This window comes from Dermacentor albipictus, chromosome 10, assembly GCF_038994185.2.
Source record: "Dermacentor albipictus isolate Rhodes 1998 colony chromosome 10, USDA_Dalb.pri_finalv2, whole genome shotgun sequence".
Lineage (NCBI taxonomy): Eukaryota > Metazoa > Arthropoda > Arachnida > Ixodida > Ixodidae > Dermacentor > Dermacentor albipictus.
In genome coordinates, this window is record NC_091830.1 from 69,923,908 (window position 1) to 69,941,898 (window position 17,991).

A 17,991-nucleotide genomic window follows, 5' to 3' on the forward strand; every position below is an offset into this window, starting at 1 on the left:
CACCGCTTCCAACATCTTGGGACGACATGTTTGAGTATAATACTGTTGGCAGCGTTTAGCGACTCTTGCTATAGATGCTTCTAAAAAAAGACAATACCCTGCCTCAATATTGCGAGGGCACGTAGTTTACAACATTAGGTGTGTTACTGTGCACTCTCTCAAAGCTTAGGCCATCTCGGGCTTATCTTGGCCACAAACAATACTAGTCGTCATTCTTGCTTGCGTTTCTTTTCCTGAATACTCTGCGCCCACCGCTTGCCTGCGGAGAATGCCATGCCGTTCTGATCACCATGTCATGTCTTCCTTAAACTGAAAGTACTGAGCGCTCAATGTTAAATAAAGAAAATGCGTATAATACATATTGAGAACGATTACTGTTTGTGCAGAAATCCGAGATGGCGCAAACTGGTACAATCTTTTCTCGTAGAGTCGCACGGTCACACAAGGAAGTTAAGCTACTCCGGTCACCCTTAACGGTGGAAGTTCCAGTACGGAGCACAGCAGGCACAGACACATGTTATATTTAGAGTCTCGTTCTTATTCAAACGGTGAATAAATAGCCGGAAAGAAAACTCTGGCAGGCGAAAATCCACTCGACTAGAGAAAACCGAACGGGCACCGAAGTGCGCCGCGCGGTGGTCCGGGCAACACGACAAATACGCATGCATTCTGGCAGCCCGCGGGTATCGAGAACAAGACAATTGAAGAGGCTCAATGTGTTGTCGCGAATAAAAGTCACAGTAGAAAAATAAAGAACAACGTCGCTATCTTTGCTGTCGTGTCTTGACATGTCTTGTCATGTCTTGACATGCATGATTTGGCGCAGGTGAAAAAAATATTGATATTATTTTCTGTGACTTGACAGGACAAATCAACCATCACAAAGCCTCGCCTCATCGGACCTCGCTGCGTGCATTGTCAACTTGACTGATAGTGTGTTGATTTGGCTCGTCTCGTTGTATGGTCCGATGAACGACTTAAGAAAAGTCAATGCACCTAAGGCGTCAGATGTTTATAGAACATAAAACCGACAAAGTTCCGCAATTGAAAATCAAAAGAACGATTTTGGAAATGTCAATGCACCTTTCGCATCAGATGTTTATTGGAACTTTATACCCATAAAGTATCAGAATTGTAATCCAGTTAAATAGAGCGCAGGCATTGACCCTCAGATTACTGCAAACAGGCTCATGTCCCAGCCCGGCTTTATTCCACAAAATTTATCCCGACACCTATGCCACTAGTTCTTGCAGGCATTGCAATGACATCGCTAGCCTAGATCATATGCTCTGGCGTTGCCCCTCGTTACGAGGCACAGAAGAAATCAATGAAGACAAGTGGCTCTCCGCTATCAAGAGCCCTGATGCCGGGGTGCAACTATGGGCTGTCCAGAGGGCCCACGATGCGGCGGTCGGGCAAGGCCTGACTGTCCCAACGTGGGAGCGGCCCACAGCGCGCTGAGTCGCGTACCTCAGGACCTTATTAAAGTTTCGCATCCATCCATCCATCCATCCATGCACTCCGTAGGTTGCCTGGCCTCCGCGAGATGCCGCGACCAGCCCACTCACAATCAAAATGCCCATGAAATTTCGCGCTCGCATGGGCCTCCTTGCGTTATGTGACTCCCGGCGCGCGGTCGTTGCCGCGAAATTCAGCCCGAGTACGCAATGTTCAGGCTGAAATGCCTTTTAGACTTTTAGAACGTGAAAAAGAAATTCTACACAAAATTCAGAATAATTTCCGCCGCCAGGGGTTGCTTTGGTCGGCGGTGCATGATAGCCCGAAAATATTTCGGGCGTGGGGGGGGGGGGGGGGTGTAGGCTGAAGCCCCATAAGCGCCCCTCCTCCTGGCTACACCCCTGCCTCGGCGGAAGTACTTATTGACACATATCTATAGGTTTTATTGTGTTGCATTCACATGAAGTACTAAAAAACGCACTTATATAACAACAGTACGAATTGCCGACGAAGCAGTACCAGTAGGCGCACCTTGGTTCAGCGTAATGGAAAATATTAATTTCTGCAGAAAAGCTGAGCATGCCATAACGGATGATAGGGAATGAACGCACTCCGACATCTGAATAAAACAGTCCACTTTTTCCATTTCGTCCATTCTCTGCCACTTCGTGGCTCGGTTGTTGCCTCTGGGTACGTGCCCGCGCCTGGCCAGTCCTGCAGGATTGTTATGTGCCACGGTCACGCAAGCGGTACAAATTCTTTCAGCGCAGCGAGATACTGGCCGTGCTTTTCTGCGCGCGCATGTCAACGACATTCTTCCATTTAGAATAGTCGTCCATCACATTCGTTTTCGAGACAGCCCAGCATCTATGACTGTGCACCTGCCTGATTTCATGTTTGCTTCTTGGCATAGAATTGTTAGCCGCGTAGTGCATAAAGATTAAGGTGGCGTGAGTTTAGAGGTGTGATAATTCTAGTGAATAAACTTAAACATCGTCTTGAGCCTCAGCGGATAAAATGTGCGAGCACCGCCGATGCTTCTATGGCATTTCACCCACACCGCTCGAGTAGCGCTCCATGGCATACCTTCCAACATGTGCATTGAACCTGCATTTGCTTTCCTAATAGAGACAATGATAACTACAAGAATGTTTCTGCGACGAATGAGAGGTTTGCTTCTTTTTTTCAGCTGTCTTGAGCAGGGGGCACTGGCCCCACAGGTAGCTGTTCCGTGCATTTCCTATCCACGTATAACCTCTAGCGAAGTGGTGGAAGCACTAAAACAAAAGTCAATTAATTATGAAGCTGTGTATTGTGCCGAACCAGTAGAGATAAAATAAAGCAATACGTCAATGACGACAGCGGCGGACTAAGTCGAGTTGTCTAGTTGGATCAAGCTGCTCCTTGGTGTCGTATACTATATTCGTGACCATACATTCCACAGCAGTCTCTGCTGCTCGTGCAAATTTGAGATTGTACAGCACTACTTACGTGGTGTATGGAACCTGCTAAGCTTTATCTGGCTCCTACTTGTCCTGCTGAGATCCGTAGTGCTTTGCTTGCGTTAAACACAAATACTTTAGGATATGATCACATACTTGTAGCGATGTTTAAACAGTCAGTAAATTTAATTGGGGAAACTTTAGCAGACATAACAAATACAACGTCCTTATCTGGCGTCTTACCGGTATACCGGTAATACCGATATTTAAAAAAAGAACAATCTACAAGTCGAAATACAGGCCCATCACATTGGTTTCGCCTCTATCCGAGAGAATCCAGACACTACTTGATCTTGGACTGCAGCGCGAAGTGACATGGACCGTGACTAGATGCAGACAGAAGCAGCGCTTCTATTCACGGTTAGTGTCACTTTCCGCTACAATCCGAGGTCCCATTACCGCAACAAGTCGCCCAACTTTCTATACTTTTGCAGACACTGCCTCTTAAGCCAATTAGGCTTTATTTCGAAAAGAACAATATTTTATCAAAATCAGATAAGGGCTACGTAAAAACGAGAAGTGCAAAACTAGCCTCGCTGACTATGACTGAAAAAGAAAAAAAAACTTAGTGGCTTTCCACTCTGTGAACAAGCATAACCAGCGAAGCCGTGTATGTGGGCACCTTAATGGCGAACTGCGCCTTCGCCGCGGGTCGGCTCGGCATTGCACTACCTTCGGGGTTGGCGCCTGTATGGAGAGTGCTTAAGGCCTGCTTCGCTTCCGCTGTTATTGGGAATGCGGAGCGGGTCTCAAGTTTAGGCAGGCTCGCGTTGAGGTCCACATTGTTTCAATGATGCGGTGGCAAATCTCATTGTGACCCAACTACAACCCGCACCGACGGGACGGTGAAGTTACGAGGAATCAATGGAGACTTCTCTTTCGGCGCTGGGACGCCTTCACGGGATCAGCGATTTGAAACAGGTCCGCATCACGCCGTAGAGCTGCTAAGCCTAACGGCGGTATAGCGGTAGCGGCTACGCCGGAGACGCGGGTTGCGGCTCAAGAGTTAGACCTAACTATAGCCGCGGGCTTGACGTGAGAGTCTGATATCACTGGAACGAGAGCTCGTCAGTTCAAAAACGACGACGAAATCGACCTGACAGGATCCTGCACTCCAGAGATCGGGCATACCCACCACAAAGAATCCAGTGGAGACATTCCACCCTCAAACCTGCTCAACACCGGAGCCAACTGGCAGACAGTTTTGATATCGCGTCAGCGCAAACAACAAGCATTGGAACGAAAACGCGGCAACGCGGCAAGCAAATTCGTTATGGAAACCCCTACCACGAGACGAACGAAAGGAAATAAGTTCCCTAAACTCCCACGCTTGCCGAAAGACGACGTTAAAATAGTCATAACACCGCACCAAGGCCTACCTCGGCGGAACATCATAACTGTCACACTGGTGACAGCAGTCATCGAAGCTTGCCAACATCAATTGTCTAGGGACCAATTCATCGTATGAATCAACCCGGTATTTAACACAGCTATTTCTTTCCACCAAACACTAGGCGGTGGCAGAGAAAGCAAGAGGTAAAGGAAGCCTAACGATTGATGGTCATGCATACGCCGTCAAAGTGTTCGCCGCCACCGAAGAAGACGCGCTAAGAGGAGTGGTTCACGGCATTCCGCAACACACCCTAACCAAAGCATTGTTTGCAAATATGCGGGTGCGCACGCGTGAAGTAGATCTGGCACACGTGCGCATGAAAGGTGACACCAAGAGCGCCGGCCTGAGTTTTAGCGTGCCCATAGTACCCAAGACGGTCTCCTACTACGGAGGGGAATTTTTTTCTCACCCTTTCCGTGCCACAATTCAAGTGTGCAAGATCTGCCGCGACGAAGGGCGTCGAACGGATGCATGTCCCAACCCAGACCGCTCTATCTGCACATAATGTGGACTTGAATATCCAACCGACGGACACCGATGTGAACCTAAGAGTGCCTTGTGCGGGGTGAAGATAGGGGTGGGGGGTGGGGGCTCATCCAACCTGTGATTAAAGCTGCAACAAGCGATTGAGAGAAGTACCTGCGCTTACACCTCGAACCTCTCGATCGCCAGCCGCCAAACAACCACGCTGGTTTTCTTCGCATGGTAAAGAAGAAGACCACAAAGGAAAGACTGGACACAACACAGCAACTAGACGCATGTCCCGCTCAAGCTATCCGCAGCTTACCTGAATCGGGGACTTCAACGCTCCACACACGCAGTGGGGCTATGGACACTCGTCCAAGAAGGGAAAAAATCTGGCCGACCTCATAGAAAAGGCCGGCCTAACCCTTCTCAACGAGCCGGCCTCACACACCAGAGTGGGTGCGGGCCCCCATAGGGACACCACACCAGACCTAACGCTATGCAGGAGAGCCGGGAGAATCACCTGGGAGAACACCTTCGAGGACCTGGGGAGCGATCACAGGATACTCAGCATTGCCCTAGGAGAGCCCCGCGTCACGAAGGTAATAAAACATAAGTTCCAGCTAGTAGACTGGGACAAATTCCGCAAAATCAGAGACGAAAAAGAACAGGGACCCATAAGAAACATAGAGGAATGGAACGGAGAGCTGCTACGAGACGTAGAAAAGGCCACGACCGAGATGGAGTGGGGCGACTGGGAGGCTCAACGCGAACATGAAGACGACGACAACGGTGGTGGTCACTCTCCGCGGATCGACAGCAGGCTAGCGCACCTCGTACAAGCCAAAAAATCCATCCAGAAACGGCTGCAAGGGCAAAAACACAATAGAAATCTAAGGCGCAAAATCGCGGAACTAAGTAAGACCATCGAAGCACACTGCGCCCAGTTATGCAATCAGGATTGGGACGAGGTATGCGACGCCATGGACGGCAACATCAACACGGGCAAGACGTGGAAGATCCTCAAGCACCTTCCCGACCCGTCGGGAACGAAGACAGCGGCGAAAGCGGAGATGACCAAGCTCAGACACAAGTACAAAGGAAACATCCGTGAAATGGGTGATGAAATCGTCAAGCTCTACCTTGAGAGACCTCCAGCCGTTGAACACCGGAACTACTCGGGCTCTCCCAACGAAGACCTCGACAGAGATTTCTCCCAGCAAGAAATCAAGGCGGTCCTGCAGACCATCAAGACCAAGTCGGCTCCGGGCCCCGACAAAGTGACCAACAAGATGCTCCGGAACCTGGACGACCAGGCAACGAGCCGCTTGACAGACTACATCAACGAGTGCTGGTGGAACGGCGGGATACCCGACGAATGGAAGAGGTCCGACGTGATCCTCATCCCGAAGCCGGGTAAACCCTTAGAAATACAGAACATGCGGCCGATCTCTCTCACTTCCTGCGTTGGTAAAGTGATGGAGCATGCTTGCCTGAGTAGAGTTAACGGCTACCTGCACTCTAAAAACTAAGAGAGTGCCGGGCACTCCCTTTGAGGGAGTAGCGGCTTGTCCCATATTTCACTCTCTTTTCGAGAGTAGATCGACCCTCTTTGAGACAGAGTAGGTCAACTCCTGTTGACAGAGTTTCGTTACTCCACCGCAAGGGATTGCTAGTACTCTTCTGCAGAGTGACAATACTCTTCCGACAGGGAGTGCTAGTACTCTTCCGCAGAGTGGTAATACTCTCATCGTAGGGGTAATGGCACTCCACCAGACCGAGTACTTCTACTCCCCCAAACAGAGTGCTAGTACTCTTCCCAATACCCTCTTAGCGAAGTCCTGGCCACGCATGCAGGCAGGAAATCAGATCAAATTAGGGTCGCTGATACACCGTTCCCTAGGCGGCTCCTCAGACTCAGTGGCCCAATTCCAAGCGGCCTTCAGAATAGGCGTGAGCAATGTTATGCAGGATTTTAAAGTCATTTTTCCTGGCTATTTGCTTCCTACCATGAGTCGTGACTGCTCGGAATCGGCCTATGCGTATGTGTCCCGAACGCCACTGCGGAGAAAAAAAAGCTAATTCACATTCAATTCGCAAGTATCTTCGCATATTTCACAATCAGGAGACACATAATCTAATTAGAACACAATAGTCGAGGTAATCACACACATAGAGAACCACATTGCTCTATACATCACGTGGATTCGAACCCGCGTATCTATACAATTAAGCACACATCCTAACCATTACACCACAGAGCCACCACGCTCAGTCGTGCTGTTTTAGAGCTTATATATATAACAAATGTATTTGAGGAATCGGCTGCGGTGGGTGGAGTTTCTCAGCAGTGTGCTGTGCTGTTGTGTACTGGAATACGTTTACGTTTGCATCATTTCCATTCCTTGCTACGATTAACGGAGGAATACAACGTAGACGACGACGTGAGAGCTATTCACGGCTTGTCGTCACCATAGGAAAATAACAAATGTTCCGTTCAGCTCACGATCGAGTGCTTTTCCAGTCCATGCATTATATGTTCTCCGAAAATACGCGGATACAAAACATCGTGCCAACCACCCACGTATGTGAATTTAAGTCGCGCGTGTACTGGTGAGCATTTCTGTTTATTTTTTCCGCCAGTTGCATTCATATGTGGTCAACTGCGACGTCAGTACCAGGCATTTCGACGTGCCTCACGCTGCCGTGTAGGCGTTCTTTTCAAGTGCATTAGTTTAGAGTTTGGTTCAGTCCGCTGTGAGCTGTTGTCCTGCATTAGCAGCGGATCGTTAGCGTTTTGAAGAGCATGCATTCCAGCATTTGGAGACTGCTTATGCCGATAGCCGCGTCACATGCATTGGCACGCATGTTTAAATGACTAATGTGTCCATTTGTTACGCGTGCACTGCTCGTATCCGGTGGCAGTGCTCGTTCTAAAAGCTTCGAAGACCATCTACATTCACACTTGTGTTCAATATATATGCACAGGATAGACTTGCCGGCTAGTTGGTTGAGCATTTTAGAAGAAACAGCGCAACACAAGGACGACGCAAAAACATGGACAACACCACGAAGCGCTGGTGTGGTTGATGCTTTTTTTTCGTCGTGGTGTTTGCGCTGTTTCTTTTTCCACGATACACGCACACCACAGGTACGCGAAAGTTTAGGAGTATAGGGCGTTAACTTTGTTTTCCCCGTTTACTCAGTGTAAATGGCACAATGCGTTGCCCGGAATTGCGCACGCTTACCCCCATATTCAGAAATGCATCGTAACTTGAAGCCCATGCTTGACTTGATCTAAATGACGCAAGTCGTGAACGCACCAAAAGAAAGGCAGTGAGCGTCTGGGGGACGTTCGCACCAGGCGTCGTTTATATAAAGTCAAGCATGAGCTTTGTATTATTATACATTTCTGAATACGGGGGTTAGTCCTCTACTTCTCACAGAAAATGTCGAAGAAACGCCCACCAAAACCAGGCACATTCGTAAACCTAACTAGGCAATACGAAGCTCCATAGAAAAAGAGTGGTATTAAAAGCTTTCAGTATTTCTCTTTACTCCAAAATGGTTGCGCTCTCGTGGCTTCAATGTAGAGATAGTGCAGCGTTAGCTAAAAAGCATGAATTTCCGAACTCCATGCCAAAATAAGCTTGTAAAATTATTGAGGTGCTAGAAACCAGGGTTTGTAGCGTTCCTTGAAAACCCTTTATTTCTAAAATGCCATTTTTAAGGCATTGAAAACCCTGGAATTTTTAGAAGTACTGGAAAGTCCTTAAATTTGTACACTTGGCTAGACTTAGCAGACATTGCCAAGCGTTTTTTTTTTCCCTTCTGTGACACTCTTCGCATGTCACAGAGAATTGTCTGTGGAGGTAATAGAAGGAAAGCGACATCCTTAAAGTTGAAATTACAAAGGAGCTGCAGATACCAGTTTTAGGCACACGGAACCGGCTACAAATGTACTTGGAGGAGCAGAAGCAGGAAGCTCAACAGTTGAGGCATTCAAAGAAAAGCCGTGATGAGTAAATCGAGAGCTACAGACACAATAAAAGGAAATTACAAATGACTTGCTTATTTGGTGGTGAAAAGCTGAGGCAACAGATGACATCACATACACTGTCAAACTAGACAGTATTCAAAAACTGCAAATGTTGCAGGTCCAAGTAGTTAATTGTGCTATTGCAGAAAAACTTTGAGCGCTTTCTTGAAATGCTTCCTTGTGTGCGTTTAGTGATGGGCGGTGAAAGGCAAATTAGCAGTCTTTCAAATGTTTGAAATCAGTGAAATGCGATTTGTTTTGTTTTATTTTGTTTGCATTAAGGTTAACGATGTTGGTGAACAAGTTATTGCCTGTCCAAACTACTAAAAAAATCGCACAAGGTCCTTGAAGTTACTGTGTCGGGGCCTCGAAAGTTCTTGAAAACCATTGCATTTTTTTTCTTCAATTTTGCTACGAACCCAGTAGAACTGTCATGGAGTAAAAACCTTGGCTGAACAGGGGCTTATACGAAGAGCACAGGAAGACTAGAAGTGCAGTAGTAGGCATGGAGGGCCCAGAAAAAAATGTGCCACATCTGCTCGTTTGCCTTATGTTTCTGCTTTGACTGTCCCATTTTTAATAGAAGTGCACTTACTGTTCTACTCCAATAAACGCAACATTACCAACTCCAGTGTGGGGCAGTCCTTCAGCCAGTGCAAACTCTTTCTGTACATCCCTGTCAGCGCTGTCATTTTTCCAGCATTGTAGTACAAGATTTGTTAAACTGGTTTCACAGAATATGAGCAGTATACTCTTAAATTAGCTGTTTATTTGTATGCACAAGTTCAGGTCCTCAGTTTGGTTGCATGACAAATTGCCATACCTCAATAGATACAAAAAAAAATGTTATTAGAGTTTAATAAAATCCAAACAGTAATAATCACAACAATATAATGACATACATTTCTTTTGGTACGTATACAGCCCATGTCTTGGCACTGTATAAATTCAAATATACATCGCAAGTACTGTGTCCTGACCACTATTATTCACATGTGTAAAACCATCACAGCAATTCTTCAACAAATATCACAGTGATTAGTGACATACACTTTGTAACTGCTTTACATGAGCATAATGTATACAAATGGTCCCTGTGTACCTACACACGACTAGTGCCACCCGAGTACTATTACTCACAGGTGTAAAACCAACAAAGCAGTTCTTTAAAAATATCACAGCGCTTAGTGACGTACATGCTGTAACTCCCTTGTAAAAGCTTAATACAAACACGTGAGCACACAGAAAGCTCGCAGTGCGCCTACATGGAAATACCACCGCCTCAATACTAATTCACAAGTGTAAAACCAACCAAGCAGTTCTTTAAAGAATATCACAATGCTTAGTGACATACAATTTGTAACTAGCTTATATAAGCTTTATACAAACATGAGAACATACCCAAAGCTATCGGTGCACCTACATAGAAGTGCGGCCATCTGAACAATATTATTTGCAAGTGTAAGCTCAACAGAACAGTTCGTTATAGTCACGCCCATTTTGTAACTGCCTTATACAAGCTTAGTGCAACAAGAATGCGGAAAAAATAAATTAAAAACTTGCTCTATGAATACACAAACAGATCAACACAAATGGTAAACACCGCTTTGAAGACACGTGACCGTGACAAAACGCAGTGCTGTGCCGGTTGAAACTGCCATCCACAAAAGTATTGAGCAATGCTTAAACCATACACAATAAAGTGCTCAAAGACTGCGTCTCTAACGTACCTATTTTAATTCAAATTTCTTGAATATAGGGCTCTCTTGCAGATAAGGCATCTGATCCAACTGACCTGATTTTACACCTGCTAAATGCATACAATGCACTCAGATATAACTGGTAATAAAAATTATAAAAGGCATTTAAAAACTTGATAGTATGATGAAGATGCATGACTAGAAAAGTTCTGTCCCCCTCGTACTTGTTAAAAAGGTGTAAGTATGACACATGTTCTTTTTTTCCGCAATTTTTGCATTAATGGACACCCGGGAACCTCGAACCCACAAAAAAAAGAAGATACTGCTGTGTTAATAGTGTTGTGAATAATTTTTTGTGAAAGCTTTTTACAGACAAGTTGCAGTCTCGTTTCTAGAGGTTGAGCTGTATCATGCAAAATAACATGGAAAGTGGTCACATGGGAGCATGACACTATGCCATAATGTTCGTTTCAGTTGACTCTCTTGCCCTACAAGTCAGTGCTCAATGTGACCAGTGATGGAACAGCAGTGTCTGTGTGATTTTCATCACACTTCTGTCCTATGCCATCTTTGCCAGAGTTGGCGGCACATAGATACCCAAATTTCGATAGTGTTGCTTTCTCAGATGGTTGTTTTTGATTTGCTCAATATCAGTTAGCACTTCAGCTGCATCAAACTTCTTTTTTACCTCTTCAACAACAACATAAACAACAATCTTATGACACCTGTGTTGTCCTTCTAGTTGCCTCCAAAGACCAGTTAATCTAGCAACAACACTGACAGTCTCTACTATCTTCTAATGGGGAAGAGATGTGTCCCACCATGTGTTCCACGTTGTTGTCGCTATGTGGCCTGGCTGGGGAGGCAACAACTGTAATATGTTTGCATATTTTAAAGTGATGCTTGTACTGTGTTATAATACCTAACTTAGTCTTGCACTTGCTGCACAAGAACACTGGCTCGCAGTCGTGGTGAAAAGCTTTTGTATGTTGAGCAAATGAGTTGTATGCACGACAAAAAAAGTCACAGTGATAGCACACATGTTGCTCTACCAGGCCTGGTGCGGTTCCTTCTGACACTGCTGCTGATGCTGACACACTGCTGCTTGCCTCGTACACTGTTGCAGCTGCAGTAGACATGGCCGTCTCTGTATCTATTGCTGCTGTGCCACCTGTCATGGTAACTTCAGGTGGTATCGGGCTCACTTCTGCAACAGAGATGTCGTTTGCCCCTTGAGGGCTCTCGTCATCAGGGCCAATAATTTCGTAGGCATTGTCTCCTGCATCGAAGAACCAATAAGAACAGCCTGAATTAATAAACATAGCTCTAAAAAGTACGGACATCAAAACTTAACCACAAGCTTTGCACATCAGTGACCAGGCTTAAGGAATAATACTTGCAGGAGGAGTTACATAATTGTGTGTACATTACAGTTAAGCCTCATTAGAAGAGATACTCAAGAGGCACGGGAAACATGTCTCTCGAAACCAAAAATTTTAAAACACTGAGGAGCCAGACTAGATCACCTTATTATGCATCATCACTAAAGTATGTTTAGATATATCTGAAGGAATAATTGCTCAGGATGGCTTAAAGGGCCCCTAAACCACTTCTTGACATTTTTTGAACATTTCAAGTAAACATGCGCATCAAAATCAGAATGCCGTCACAATTGATGACGCCAAACGCCACAGTGCGTAGCACTGTGGGAGCATCACAATATGACGAAAACGACCCCGTGCGCCTCTCTGGAACTATCCTGCACCCCCCAGTTTGTCCTGACATCACCAGGCTGTCTCTGATGATGTCACCAGTTTCCGGTGCTGTCGATTGGTCGAACGAAAGTGTACGACTGCCGGCAAGGCCTGCAAGCAAATACACACTCCTTCTTCCTCGTCGCGTTGCTCGCGATGCCATTGTGGGCAGCCAATGGGGGCAAAGAACAGAAACGCCAACAGAAGGGTCTCCCTATGAGGCTCTTTAACTAGTCACCATACAGTTCCATTGTATTGGCAAGGTCATTAGCGCCACCCCTCGCAGGATGACGGGCCTGCGCGGCAGCAACAGAGCTCGTTGGTGATGGCCTGTCCCGTAACATTCGGAGGTGTACTAGGCGAGGAAAAGACGATACTGTCCAGATGGCGTGTACCAGATGAAAGAGTAAAATGAGCGGGGACTACTTTTCGATAATCAAACACGTAGCTCCACTATTACTGCACCGTTTTGAAAAATTCTCGTGGCTATGTGTTCGTTGCCTTAACATGTACAACTGCAAGACCGCAACTAAATTTCAACCTCGGTGGTTTAGGGGCCCTTTAAAGAAGACATTCACAGCTTTCTAGTGACTGTAGATTGTGTTAGCTTCCTTCCTAACTTCTGGAAGTTAAACACTTCACGTTGCAAGCCTTGTTGCTCGCAGTGCCTTTGAGGTGCTCTTAGACGCTCGTCAGCTTCAACTGTCGACACTTTCTGCCCTGCACTGTCCTCGTTGCCCTCCTTTTCTAGTTCATGCTAAAGAGACATGCGCACTTGACCTGTGTGAGGATTGAGTGATCTTTACGCCCTTCGAAGCACACAAGGTGCATGAAGTGAATGTGTCTGGGTTGTGTCCCTTCGAAGTAGTGAATACTTAAAAAGTCGTTAGTAACAAAGGTGACTCTTCTGTACAGTGTCGTTAATGTGGCAAACCAACCAAACCATTCTCAGATGTCTCTTACAACCAAGTGTATCTTGTAATGAGATTCTACTGTACTGAATATTTTTCATCTATGGATCATCTGCATGTACATATAGTCACAAAGACATGCTGTGTGGAATGGCGAATTAGGAAAAAGCTCGTACTCTTACTTTTTGTCCCTAACATAAGCAGCTGATAATAATATGATAAAAAGCAGGTAATGAGGCAAGCATGGAACATAATCCTTCAGCTCTCTAAACAGTTTTTTGGGCCCGCATCATTCCCTCATGACATAAGGAAACAACTTGATTGCAGTAATGGCTGCATGTGATCCGAGTTGATTGAAACAAACAATACGTAAGGTTGCCCTGTATGTAATTTTATCAGTGCTTTTTAAATGTCCTGCTGGCGATCCTGGCTTCACAATGTTTCTCATGCTTTTTGGCACGATTCCTTTATTTTCCACTCCACTCTTTTTTCTGGTTTTATCCCCTTTCCCTTCCCCCTTGCGTAAAAAAGCACACCTGAAGTACCAAATCTGTGGAATTATTGTGTGTATCATACCTGTTAACATGCGGGCTTCTCTGTGGTCTGTGTTGTATTTCTGCGCTGTACAAGTCAATTCAAAATGAAAGATGGAATGTCCCTGATTTTAGTTTAATTGTGTGTGTATATATATATATATATATGTCTCTCTCATGTTTTGAAATATATGTACATTCAGGAGTGCCTGCATGCTCTTCTCTCCTGCTCCAGTGACGAAAAGGAGAGCCTTTTTATGTACCATAGTAAAACATTCACATGTTTTCACTGTGCCCATTACATCACTTATCATATGGATCTGTCACAATACAGAGTAGCAGTGGTCCATAATACTAACTCATCCCAACAAAGCTATAGATTAGCACATACCGACATGCTGTGAAACAGCTGTTTCAAAGCCGCTGGTGCTGGCAATTTCCGCAGCACTGCAGCGGTACAGCCAAGTGCCACCTGTAGAGTGAGAAATGCATATGCATGTTAGCAACTCACTAGTTGCTGATGGTTTCATAAGCTTTACACTACACAATAAAGTAAGCTAGACAACTTTGTTGGAACAAATACACATAATTAGGACACCACTTAAAGACTAACACGTTTAATTGCCCCCAATCTCACACTCACTAAGGGATAATACTACTGAAACATCGGTGGAGAGCTCAGAATAACACAGTCCATAAAGGACAAGCTTTCTTTGAGGAAAACAGCTATAACAGCGGTTAGTTTTCTTGATCATCTTATGTGCTAGCTTTGATTTAAATGTCATGCAGTACTATAAAATATGAAGTGCCGCATTTCTAGCAGCAGAAGGCGTCATCAGCCTCATGGTACAACTGATTTTTGCACTGTTTGTGTCAGTGAGCCGACACATACAAAGAAAACCGAATTCACACATACATATACAGTGCCAAGTGCACTCCTCCTTCTGCCCCCCCCCTTTTTTTTCTGTACTAGCCATACTGCGTGCCATTGCACTTATACGCACGTCAATAAACCTTACGACACAGAAATAAAAAAAGCGCCAATCACCCATGCCTGCATGTTGTAGTGGGCCTAACCTAACCAAGCATGGGCTGTTGCTTTTTATAGTATACACAGGCACCGTGCTCATTGAAAGTATGTATCATGTCACTAAGCAAATATGCAATTTCATTGTACCACTATTTTTTTATCACATGGATGTATCTGTTGAGAGGCAAGACAAAAAGCAGTCACTTCTCAGAACTGATCAGCTTTTTTAAAACACATTTCTAACTTTTCGATGACACTTGCTGCTATGTGTTTGTCTCCAGAGAACATACTTGATTTGACTTTCCAATCCAAGACATTACATAAATATACCATGTTAAGATGACTGCCTGGAGCACGTGAGAATTTTCATCTTGGTGTAACATACTGTATCTTGATTTTGTTTACATTTGGTCAAATGGTACACCCAATATACCCACATACTAGTTTTCTTGTCCAAATTGCATGCCAATGTATTTTGATTTTTTGGCATTACGCACTACGTGACTACGTACGTGCACTACGTGAAGTCACGCTGCACTGGCTCTTTCACATCCTCGTGTCCTTGCAGCTGCCTTCTTGAGTTATATAAAGCGGGTGCCTGAAAAATATCATATGCAAGTCAACACAAGGGCATGGTGCAAAACATCAAGACAGTCAAGGCCATGGCAATAAAAGAAAGTCTTAGCTCTTAGTCTTCTTAGTGAAATGCATGCAAAACATCCAAATGACTGCAACAGTCAACTGCTAAATTAACTTCAATTTTAGATTTACACAAAAAAGAAATAACGGACAGTTCATCCTCGTTCGGCACGAATGTTAGAATACTCCTGCTAATGAATAGAATATTGGTCATTTTCAGACATCATAGGTCTGTCATGAGCCTGGTGTATCGCAAACACCACTTGTGACACATCCTAAGCACGTGCCCAGTGTGCCCCCCGCACCATCCCTGGTTGAGCCACTGCTGAAGCCATAATTTGAGGATTATAGCTGCAAACATGATGCTCAGTAGGGATGAAAATATTGTCCTTCAGTTCAATGGATATATGGATGTGCCTATAAGAAAGGGCAACAAGGCTTGTTATGGCAAGCTTACCCACATTTCAATACTAACAAGAAAGTTCACTGCGGCCTGCATCTAAGCTTACTAAAAGGTATGAACTTATTTTCATGTATGAGGTGCACAATGGAGTTCATTTTTGACAGACCCGACTACTGCTGCAGTTTGAAATCTAGCATTTTAGATTCTTGAAGGCATGTAAAAGTTGCAGTTAAACCGCAGTTATTAGTTTATTACACCAACCTATTGTTCTGTGTACGACAGACTGGTAACACGGAATTAAAGCAACATTTTATTTTGATATTTTATTTCTCTACTAAAAATATTCAAGCGATAAACATTTTGATCTGCCATGCAATAGCAAAATGCAGACATTACGTTTGTAACCCCCAAAGGAAAGCTGATTTAGCTATTCATATGACATAACTCTGACACGCCAACTCATATTAGCAAATGCACAGGCATGTCCAAAACAATAAGCGTATGCAAAGCGCCCTTGCAATTGTAATTCCACACAGCAGCCGTTATATTCGATGCCGATGCATAACTAGCTGCTCGACAATTCACCGAGTTCGTAGACATAAGCATCCTTTCAGTTTCGCACCATGCACGAAAACCGCAACAGGAGACAAAACCAGGCCTACCTATAATCACACCATTTCAATACATGAGCAAAAACAGTTCAGTCTTAGGGATAAACACTGTGAGAGCGATTTAGTGCGCGACGGCGACGAGCGACAAAACGGGCCGTCGCTTGAACAGATGGCTCGGTTCTCGAAATCTAGAAATCGTCGCTCGTCGCCCGAAAGTGCTATGAGCGACTAGCCAATAGCGCGAAGCCGGAACTAGATGTACATCGCTCAAATACTACCGATTGTAGCGCGGAACGAGCAAATGATTCAATTTTTATACGTGCAAGGATAAGAACCTACGACAAGACCTCCGGAAATATTTTATGCTACTTTTTTAGTAAAATACATCAACGTAAATTACTAAAGCATGCGTCACGCGTGATTGCAGCCCTCATGCCGGCAACACCGGGGAGGCGTCGCTCAATATCGTCGCTCGCACGGAGTGCGACTTGTAGGCGACGAGCGAACGCGACAGCCATCTCCATCGCGTCGCTTGTAGCTGCCGCGCGCAAGATCGCTTATATGGGGTTTATACTTTTTTCAGCATAAAACATGGATTCCTCATGCGTTTTCAGTAAGTTCAAGATAACGCGCCCAACTGACCTCTTGCAGCATGCAGCTGAATGCCTGCGGCAAAGTTTCTAACTAGCACTGGTGCTGCACGTAACTTCAGTGGTCGCAGATTCCCCCTGCGCGAGACACCGTCAAGCGCGCGGTTTATTTATAAAAAAAGCATGCTGCCAGCAAAATGACGCCTTCTGTTATGTGATTCCTGAGTTCAACAGCGTTCCGTACACAGTAGACTGCTAAACTGAATAAATTCAAACACACAAAACGCACGCTAATCACGCTTCGCATAGGCTCGGAATCACGGGCTGGTGAACGAACCATTTTAAGCGTCCTCTCGCCTGGCGTCTTATTGAACATACCATAGTTCTGGCAGCGTTTGCGATCTTTAAAGCTCTTACGGACAATGGCAACGTGATAAAATCACATGCAGTTATCGCGACGACTGGCTTTTTCGATTGACATGGAGAGACACAGCGCGTATGCCTAGTCCTTTGTCAATCGCGTCGGCTAAGCGCAGCGACGACTTCCTGGCGATAGCATGAGATATACGGAGAATGTGCACCTAAGTTAGAATTCACTTACCGTGGAGGATTTGCTGTTATATCCAAGGCATGACGAACGACTGTCGTGTTTTCGTAGCGACGCGAGATGGCTGACATACGATCTCCGTTGGCTGGCCTTCGCGGCGGCGGTGCAGCTCGCTGTACGCAGCTGTACGGATCACCTTTCTCCGGTGCTGTGTTGTTCCGCGATCTTGAGCGCGCGCGCGCGGTGGAGCAAATCCGAGTGAAAAAGTAGAGCGCTTTGAACTGCGGCGGCCTGTTCTCTTAGAAGCAACTGCATGTAATAAAGCCACAATTAGGTTTCTGGCCTCCTGTAACAAAATCCCGCCGGACAGATGTCCTATTCTGCCGTCTAAGAATAGGACACACTTTTGGCACACA

General features: G+C 45.4%; 1 long non-coding RNA gene across 1 annotated transcript; it reads right to left on the minus strand.

The window, feature by feature from the left end:
* Nucleotides 1-9,698: 9,698 nt before the first annotated feature.
* On the minus strand, nt 9,699-17,755 carry LOC135898482 (uncharacterized). The gene is made up of 4 exons (XR_010563344.2): nt 17,630-17,755; nt 15,298-15,383; nt 14,147-14,227; nt 9,699-11,836 (listed from the first exon to the last, which is right to left on the minus strand). It is a non-coding gene; the product is annotated as an uncharacterized lncRNA (long non-coding RNA).
* Nucleotides 17,756-17,991: the final 236 nt, after the last annotated feature.